Consider the following 10,170-nt stretch of genomic DNA (forward strand, 5'->3'; position numbering starts at 1 on the left):
ATCAAGTATAAGAATGTTAATACTGACTCTGGACTGATGTCACCGGATATTATCTTTTGCTCTGAAAGGGAATTAAAGTTAGTACCTGTGACAAGAAGACACCAGGAAGGTTTGGCTTGATGTGTATGTCTAGTGGATTAAATCCCTTCTCAACCTCTGTTATCACTCTCTGAAAAAATGCTGGATAGCTGGGGCGAATGTGTGAGAGGAAGAAGGTGGAGAGTAGATAATATTTGCAGTTGGAAATACGTATATTCTCAGTGGCATCACACACTTACTGAGCTCCTACTGTGTACTCAATTTAAGTAATATAATATAGACAATATGCTTGAAGGGCTAGTAATCCAGTGGTCAACACAGAACACATCCAAGAGAGGACTCATGGATGACCATGGGACAGATAAAAGATCCTAACTGGGAATCTACATTCTGCTCTCCACAACACATTTATTTTTAATTAAAGATTTTACTTATTTATTCCAGAGAGAGAGAGAGAGTGGGGGGAGGAGCAGAGGAAGAGAGACAACCACACTCTGAGCTGAACGTGGAGCCTGACACGGGCTTGATCCCAGGACCCTGAGGTCATGACTCCAGTTGAAACCATGAGTCAGACACTTAACTGACTGAGCCCCCACAACTCACCTTTCTAAATAATGATCTTGGGTACTTTCAAAGACAATTATTAAAGAAAGGAGCACAATGTGAAATCTGATTACATAGAGTTCAAGAGAAACTTGGGCACATACATGAAGTTCACATTGAATGATGATTTTCTTTGCTAACATCTTAGGAAATTTCTCTTAACAGTGGAGGTTTCAACATGTTCTACCTTTTTGAACACTAATTATAATACTGGCCTCCAAAGTCCTAAAGAATGCCTACAGTCCCCTTTCAACAGGCTAACCATGCTAACCAATCTAAGGAAAACCCAGAGAAGAAATTCTGTGAAGAGTGAACAACATGTCAGGATCAAAGCAACATGGTAATTGAACAATAAATCAATATTGTCAATTATTATAGGACAGGTTGGGGGGGGAGAAAAAGAGTGATAACCACCTACGAGAAAGGCACAAAGCAAAGGCAGTCCTGTCAGATTTGAGAAAGGATCTGCAATAGAAAGCGTAGGACTGGGATTTCGTGTGCTTTTACCCATGGAGAGGTGAGGGTGGGTGAGTACCAGCCATCATTTTTGTTGTTCTAATAAAAACTCCCTCTGAACTTTGGTTACAGAGGGTGAGGTATCCTATTCTTACACTTTGGATCCATCAACTTGCCTCAACAAGTTTTACTTATAAGCTGTTAACCACAGTGTCTTTTCAAAAGAAAGGAAAAGCACTGCTCCCTAGTAATACACCAAAATTCTCATAAATGCAGAGACGTTATCATTATTAACCAAAATAAAACATCTGAGACTCAGCATTAATATTCCTGGGAGAGTATTTAACACACTGGTATGAATAAAATAGTAAATTCATAGCTAAAACATAACCAGAGTGGGAAAGAAAAAAATTGTATATTTGGAAGCCATGAGATGATACGGGTAAGNTCATAGCTAAAACATAACCAGAGAGGGAAAGAAAAAAATTGTATATTTGGAAGCCATGAGATGATACGGGTAAGCTGGTGATCAATTCACAGATGGGAAAAGTCCCCAGGGCTGCTTGGAAGTCTTGGCCTTGCCTCTACCTTCTAAGGATGTCAGAAACAAAAGGCTGCTGCATTCAGACTCTAAAGCATGAGAGATGGATTCAGTCTCTGTGTCTGATTCTGTCCAGTGATAAGTTTTGCACTGTGTAGGGACCCAGTCACCTCAGGAATGCAAACTTCCGTCCTCCGAGGACAGCGGATCCTCACAAAACATAAGGCTGGGTGGGAAAGATCAGGGACACTAAGGATTTGGGGAATTGCCTGAGACAGGAAAGCAGGGAATGAAGACAGTAGCAGACACTGCATTTAGTGAATAGTATGAACTATTTTTTTCAATATAATTCATCTCCTGTTATGTATCAGGCACATTACTATACTTTGCAGAGAGATAACGGAGTATATAAAGCCAAATTCTAATACAGAATAATGATCTAAACAGCATCATTTCATCTGAGATAGCTGTGATAATCGGTATGGGACGACAGAGAAGCATTCTTTTTTTTTTTTAAGCTTGTAGTAAAATGCTTTATTTTTTTAAATAATTTTTTTATTATATTACATTAGTCACCATAGAGTACATCACTAGTTTTTGATGTAAAGTTCCATGATTCATTACTTGAGTATAATACCCAGTGCACCATGCAATATGTGCCCTCCTTACTACCCATCACCAGCCTATCCCATTCCCCCAGCCCCCTCCCCTCTGAAGCCCTCAGTTTGTTTTCCAGAAGAAAGGGAAGAAGAAAGGGGGGGGTAAACAGAAGGGGGAATGAACCATGATAGACTATGGACTCTGGGAAACAGAGATGCGTTCTAATAGGCCCAGGCATGGTGCTAAGTGTTGACTCCAGCAGAGGTTAGAAACATGCATTTCTCTGCCTATTTCACCTCATGCCATCCACTGCTGAGTGTGAGCAGTTGGGGGAATTATCCCTTCCACAGGAACATTTGACAGGACATTTATGGTCACAAAGTGAGTAGCAAAAATGTTATGTTCTTTATTTGAGCTTTGCCAGAAAAGAAAAGAAACAAACTTTTAAGATTTTTTAAGTCATCTTGTCCAATTCCCACTAAATTAAGTTGGCAGCACCCCCAAAATGAATGTGAAACTCCCTAAGAAAGTAAGCTATTCTATTGTGATGTTTACGTAATTAAGGAAATGTACATTGCTTTTTTTTTTTAAAGATTTTATTTATTTATTTGATAGAGATAGAGACAGCCAGCGAGAGAGGGAACACAAGCAGGGGGAGTGGGAGAGGAAGAAGCAGGCTCATAGCAGAGGAGCCTGACGTGGGGCTCGATCCCACAACGCCGGGATCACGCCCTGAGCCGAAGGCAGACGCTCAACCGCTGTGCCACCCAGGCGCCCCGGAAATGTACATTTCTGCATTGCTTTTTGTGCAAGTTGGAAAAGTCTTCTAAGCCCTTACATAGTAATTCACAGTCCAGATTGTATCTGTGTTCAAGCATTCCAGCCTGCATTCTCATCTGATAAAATGAGACACTTGGATATTTCCTTTACTCCCATAGTCCTAAAGGATTTTTGTATGTTTAATATTTAGTAAGGATTAGCTATATAATGTGGGCATTCATCTACCATAGAGAAGGGGCGCACATTACAAACTCTGGATTTTATCATAAAGAAATGCTAAGATGACACATTAACAAGGAGTGGAAAGCAGAACACCTCTGGATAAAGGCCAGGGTTTACAGTGAAGCCAATGTTCTCCTCTCTCTCTCTTTCTCTCTTTTTGATTTAAATTCAATTAGCCAACCAAATACATAATACATCACTAACTTTTGATGTAATGTTCAGTGATTCATTAGTTGCATATAACACAATTCCCTCCACAGTTTCTTCCCTAAGTGTCTTATCATTATAAACTGAGTGGAGATGACATTTTGTTGAATAGCACCTAATATTTGTAGAAGATGGCAGAAGTTTGAATTCCAGAAATCTTTTTAAAAATTATGCAACTTTCTAAGAAACACTGCTATGTTCTTCGGCATAACAATGCAGGGGGCTCTTTGGCTGTACAGATCTTTAAGCTTGTAAATGCTGCTTCAAAGCACCAAAGCTAGAAAGATGAAGTCCTGGAGCTGTTTGCCCTGCCCGGAGAAATACTGCATGAACTAAATCACGTCTGTTCTTCAGAGAGGCAAAGCAGGAACAGACTCTTAACTAGAGAGAACAAACTGATGGTCACCAGAGGGGAGGTGGTGGGGGGATGGGTGAAATAGGTGATGGGGATTAAGGAGGGCACTTGTAACGAGCATCAGGAGTTGTGTAGAAGGGTCGTATCACTGTATTGCTCACTTGAAACAAATATTACACTGTATGTTAACCAACTGGAGTTTTAATAAAAACTTTTAAAAAAGAGTGTGAATGCAGAGCTATTATGCTTTCTAAAAATCTTACAGTCTAGGTTCAATATTATCAGTCCTTTAAGCTATTTCATTTAAGATAGGAACTCCACATAGCTCTTCATCCAGGGATATTCATTAGTAAATATTTGGGGTTACCTCTATTACAATGTTGGGTGAGAATTATAAATCATATTTCAGATTTCCAGTTTCCCTCCCTCCCTTCTTCCCTCCTTTCCTTCTTTCCTTTCTTCTTCCATTTTGTCTTTCTTAACAACGGTTATTTATGGATCACCCCATATGTATCTTCATACATGATGTTTGACCTGACCATTGATCTTAAACTCTAAGGGAAATAATTGAGCGATGGTTGGGTAAGGAAAAGGGCCAGGGATTGTTCCCCAAACTACAAAATATATCGAAAAGAGGATATATTCCTGTCAGAGGTCCTCATACAAAGTTTGCACCTGTATCTAGAAGAGCCCATGACTTCTCTTGACTTCTGTCCTGGGTATGCATACAGCAGGGTTTGAGCTAACCTCATCTGAGGGGATTCTATTACTCACCAGACCCCAGGGCAGGGACGCAAGCTCTGCGAACTGTCGTGCAGCTGAGCCTCCTGAGGCTGCCTGCCTTAAGCACAGCGCCAAGCGAGCAGGTTTTATAAGGCGGATTCCGGAGGCTCTCACCCAGGTCCCGGGGAGACTCACACCCAATCCTTGTGGTATAATGTCTCAGAGAAGCAGCCAATGCGCATGTGCCAGGCAGGGGAGGCTACTGCTCGTCTCTGTGGGTGTTTGCCAGGTCTCCAGATGACGTACGAACTTAGCTTACAACGCACAGCCAGTCCTACTTCCAGCTTCCTTGCTTCTGTTTCCAGTCTAAGATTTTTTTAGCCCCTTGGAGGTAAAAGTCATCACATAGACTTTAGTGTTTTGGCCCCAGCAACACCTTGTATCATATTCAGATCTCCAGGACATGTAATCCTTATTTTATCCTCCCTACACAGCCCCCCGGTTCAGCAGCGTTTTTGTTTTGTTTTCTCCTCTTTAAATTGTACATATCTTGAGTGGTGAGAGTGGAATATCTACAGCACTATTTTCATGAATGATAATATTAATAGATTCCTTCCAAGACAAATTTATTTTACACTGATTGGTCTTTGTTACAATTACATACAATTAACTTTTCCCTCGTGCTGTCCCTTTTCCTCCTCCCTACCTCCTCAAAGTGAGATTTTCAAATTTACTGAGGAATGGGTGAAGAAGATTAAAAGGGGTTCACCAGGACATAATGAAAAGGTCCTGAATTTTGTTTTGAGGGTGAAGAGAGTGATGTAAGGTGCAAAGTTCGGTCAGAGTAGGCACGGAGCAGGCCAGGAATGGTCTGGGAAATTGAGGTAGGGAGAAAATGGGGCATGAGGTAGAGAAATCATTCAGGGGTACCACAACCACTCACTAGTTCAGTGGTTCACTGAAGCATTTATACAACACAACACAAATTTCTATTCATGGCTAAAATTTACTGTAGCAAAGGACACTGTGCAGAAACAGCAGAAAAAAGGTATACATAGTGAAGGCAGGAGAGGCCACATACAGGCTTCCAAATGTTTCCTCTCTTTCTGCAAGAGTTGCTCTAGCCACAAACTTCAGGGACAGATAAGAGATGTCTCTTTCCAGGGAAGCCCGCTTGAGTTATGGAGTCCAGGGTTTTAAAGCAAGCTAGTTACATGGGTGCACATCTGTCACACGACTGGTGTATGTATACAGCAAATCAGGTAACAGGTACACATAATAAATTCTATGTTTGTCTAACCTAAGTTACCAACCTGGTTCTTCCTGAACTACTGCTTGCGCATACATAGTAACATTATTACTGAGTAACTATGTGAACATTCCCGGGAATTATTCTTAGAGCTTGGTCAAGGGACGTCCATCAACATGGCTACAGAGACAAGCAAGAACCGAGTAAAATGACCTGTTGAATTAACTCTTTTCTTGTAGGGATCTTCTGTGCATTTTCAGAAGTATGCCATGACCTTGACTCCACGGAACATGTGTTGGAAATGTTTTCATTCAGCATGTGTGAAATATGAGTAGCTTTTAATGTGACCTAAACATAATTCCAATCCTAGATGGTGAAATACAAAGAAGACTAGAAATACTAATTCACAACTAGATGGACTGTTTTATGGATTTTTAACTAATAAGAAAAATATTTAAGGAAGAGAATACAGCTGGAACAATTGTAATAATTTGCTAGAGGAAGAGCAGGTGGTTAAAAAGAAGTTCATTTATTTCAGGGAATGGAGCATATAATCAGAAACAAATATTTTGAGCTAGAAAATTACCAAAGAATAATAGTGGTAGTTGTGAGCAATGACTAAACTGAAAGCGAACAGGAGTAATGGAAAAGCTTAAACGAGTGTTGTGACATAATCTTTAAGATTTTGAAAGCTATTTTCAGTTTTGTTTGGAGTCATTTGAGAATGAAGGAAGGGAAGCCAACCAGCAGGATGGTTAAATGATCTGTTTAATTATTAAGGTCTAAACTGATTCAGGAGGAGCGGAAATGTAAAAGTGGTAAAAAAAAAAATAGTATAATCTACAATATTGATAAGGGATTGGAAATTACGAGTGAGGGAAAGTGAGGACCATGTGTGGCATTTGATTTATATTTTTGGCTGAAGTGAGGAAGTGAATGCAGAGGCCATCTATATAAATGGAGAACACAAAAGTGGAAGTAAGAAGAAGTAACAGTTGAAGGTGGAGAAGGATCAGTAAGTTCTATTTTGGCCTTGTTGAGTTTAAGATTTCCATGTAGCATATAGAGAGGAAATTATTCAGGAGTGATGTGTGAACCTGTCTGGAATTCAGGAGAGAGGCTGAGTTTGAGATCGTTAGGACAACATTCATATTCAGGGGGTTAGCAAAAGAAGTGAACCCAGAAAATGCAATGAGTCATATTATTCAAAGAGATCAGAGAATAACCAGAATTAAGAGGTGTTAAGAAGCCAAAAAGGACAGATATTGACTAAGAAGTGAGCGGTCAGCAGTGCCAAATATTGATGAAAGGTCCAGTGATGAGGAGATGGAATTTGAAATAGGTTATGATTTGGTTTTGAGATTCGTTAGTAAGCTTTTGGCCAAGCAATTTCAGTGGAATAGTAGAGGCAAAATTTGATTATAATGGAGTTGAAGAGGAAACGATTTTTACTTCAGTTAGATTACAGGCAAAATATATTGTTTGGTGATGCATACTTAGTCACGATATTAAAAAAAATCAATGAAATGAATAGTATAAAAGTCAGCATACTGGTTTAATGCACTGACAGTGGTGAGGTTATGTTCAGGAAAGGCTGCAGAGAAAATTTGGGTGTTGATAATTTACTATTTCTTTACTTAGGTGATATTTACATGGATGTTCATTTTATAAAAATTTGTTAAATTGCACATTTATTTCCATGAAGCTTTATATTCCACCATAACACATATATTTTTAAATTGACAAGAGAGAAAATTAAGACAATTAATTCATATTTTTTCAAGTCACTTATTTATGAGCCAAAGTTCGGAAAATAGATTAAGTACCTAGGGATGGCCATATGTTAAGTAAGAGTTTATTTTATGAAAAGAGAGTCTTAAATAATTTTTTAAACTGTTGCAAAGCAGCTAGTGGAAAAGGAGTTACTAGATAAAATTATTTCTAACAATTCTAAATTAAAGAAGTGTAGTAAATTCATGCATAGTAAGGCAAGGGTATTGATTTCCTATTTTTGCTGTAAAAAATTACCACAAATCCAGTGGTGTAAAACACTACAATATCCTTGTTTTACAATTCTGGAGATTAAACATATAAAATGATTTTTGCAGGGCTAAAATCAATGTCTCTGCAGGTCAAATTCTTTCAGGAGGTTATGAAGAACAATCCATGTCTTGCCTTTTCTGGTTTCTAGTTACTAGGAGGTATCTGCATTCCTTGGTCCATGGACTTAGTCCTTTGTCTTTAAAAGCATCAATATACTGTCTTCTCTCTTCTCTGAACTCCTGACTCCCTCTTATGGGAACCTGGTGACTATATCAGGCCCACTCAGAAAATACACTATAATTTTCCCATTTTAAAGATCCTTAACTTAAATGTATATGCAACGTTCTTTTTGCCATGTAAGGTAACAACACGTTCATTTACAAGTTGAGATGTCAAGATATTTGGTGGGCAAATATTCAGCGTACCACAGGAGGAAAAAAAAATATCCAAAAGTGAGTTTAAAAATGTGGTTGAGGGATGCCTGGGTGGCCCACTATAGGCTTAAAATCCCAGATTACAGGAATAGTTACTATTATTAATTTTGTAACTGTTCTCTTTATTATATATTAACTGTATATCTATTTTACTATGTATTTTGCTTATTAAATAAGATGTCTATAACAGTCCAGATTTTTGCTAGATTATGGGTATCATTATTTATATGATGCTCACACACAACCTGCTTTGGACAATAAATTAAATGATCTCACTCTGCCAGGTAATCCCTCTAATGGTCCCACCCAGACACCAGCAAGGGGCAGAGGAAGCCCATCGAAGTGTCACCTCTTTAAGGCTGCATAAGCAGGTTTGCTTTACAACTGGGTAAGTGTAAGCGAGGCCAAGCCCTTCAGAGTCTTGGCATGGCTAAAGAGGTAAGAACCTTCTATAACACTAGTCCAAAAAACTGGGGTTCTCAGTATGTTACCATTGGTAGCAACTTTGCATCTATTCTTACTTATGCATTTTGCTTATTACATTACATAAGATGTCTATAAATAATACTCCCATCATGACTGAAATATTGAAATATAATCATATTACATATCCATAGTTTAGAACCATGATAAAAAGTTCTATTACATGATACATCTGTGTACTACTGGTTTCCATCTAGAAGTCTCCATCAGGATTTGTATTCTTTGATTGCTCTATGGCCTAAATGATCTCCATCACGGAAATTTATGTTTTAATACTTTTTCTACATTTCAGACAATGTAAGACAACTAAGGTAAAAACCAGACATAATAATATATCAAACAGTGAATGAAAGGTGAAAAGCAAACAGAAAAGTAAGTAAAATGGGAAGTATATCCCTCTTTAATGATACTAAAATAAGGAGCTAAAGCTTTGAGGATAAATACTTGAAGTGTTACATATTTTTTTAATTGCCCCCTGAAAATTACAGACTAGGCCAAGACAATCTATTTCAGCTCCCTCCTTTTTTTAAAAAAAAATTGTATTATGTTATGTTAGTCACCATACAGTACATCATTAGTTTTTGATGTAGTGTTCCATGATTCATTGTTTGCATGTAATACCCAGTGCTCCATGCAATACATGCCCTCCTTAATACCCATCACCAGGCTAGCCCATCCCCCATCCCCCTCCCCTGTCTGAAACCCTCAGTTTGTTTCCCAGAGTCCATAGTCTCTCGTGGTTCATTCCCCCTTCTGTTTACCCCCCCTTCATTCTTCCCTTCCTTCTCCTACCGATCTCCCTGCTATTCCTTATGTTCCACAAATGAGTGAAACCATATGATAATTGTCTTTCTCTGCTTGACTTATTTCACTTAGCATAATCTCCTCCAGTCCCGGCCATGTTTGACAAAATTGTTATTACTAATGAAATTTTTTATTTATATATTATACATGTTAATTTCCAGTTCCACCCTCCTCTACAGGAAGAGGCTATAAAGAGAGGTAAATCCTAGTCCCTTTAATTGTTCTTGCTTCATCCCAACAAAGAAAGCACTACTGCACAGTTTTCTGATTCTCTATTTCATGTCCATTATCGTCTACCTGGCATGGTATGTCGTTACTTGCTAGCCATTCAATTGTCCTTCCTATAAGGGTCAAACTCCATACAAAGAAAGACAAACACCATATGATTTCACTCATATGTGGAACTTAAGAAACAAAACAAAATAGCAAAGGAGAGGGGCACCTGGGTGGCTAAGTCTGCCTTAGGCTTGGGTCATGATCCCAGGATCCTGTGATCAAGCCCCACATCTGGCTCCCTGCTCAGCAGAGAGCCTGCTTCTCCCTTTCCCTCTGCCATTCTCCATGCTTGTGCTCACTTGATCTCTCTCTCAAATAAATAAACAATGTCTTTAAAAAAATTCTCACCAAATTG

The sequence above is a fragment of the Ailuropoda melanoleuca genome, chromosome 8, assembly GCF_002007445.2.
Source record: "Ailuropoda melanoleuca isolate Jingjing chromosome 8, ASM200744v2, whole genome shotgun sequence".
NCBI lineage: Eukaryota > Metazoa > Chordata > Mammalia > Carnivora > Ursidae > Ailuropoda > Ailuropoda melanoleuca.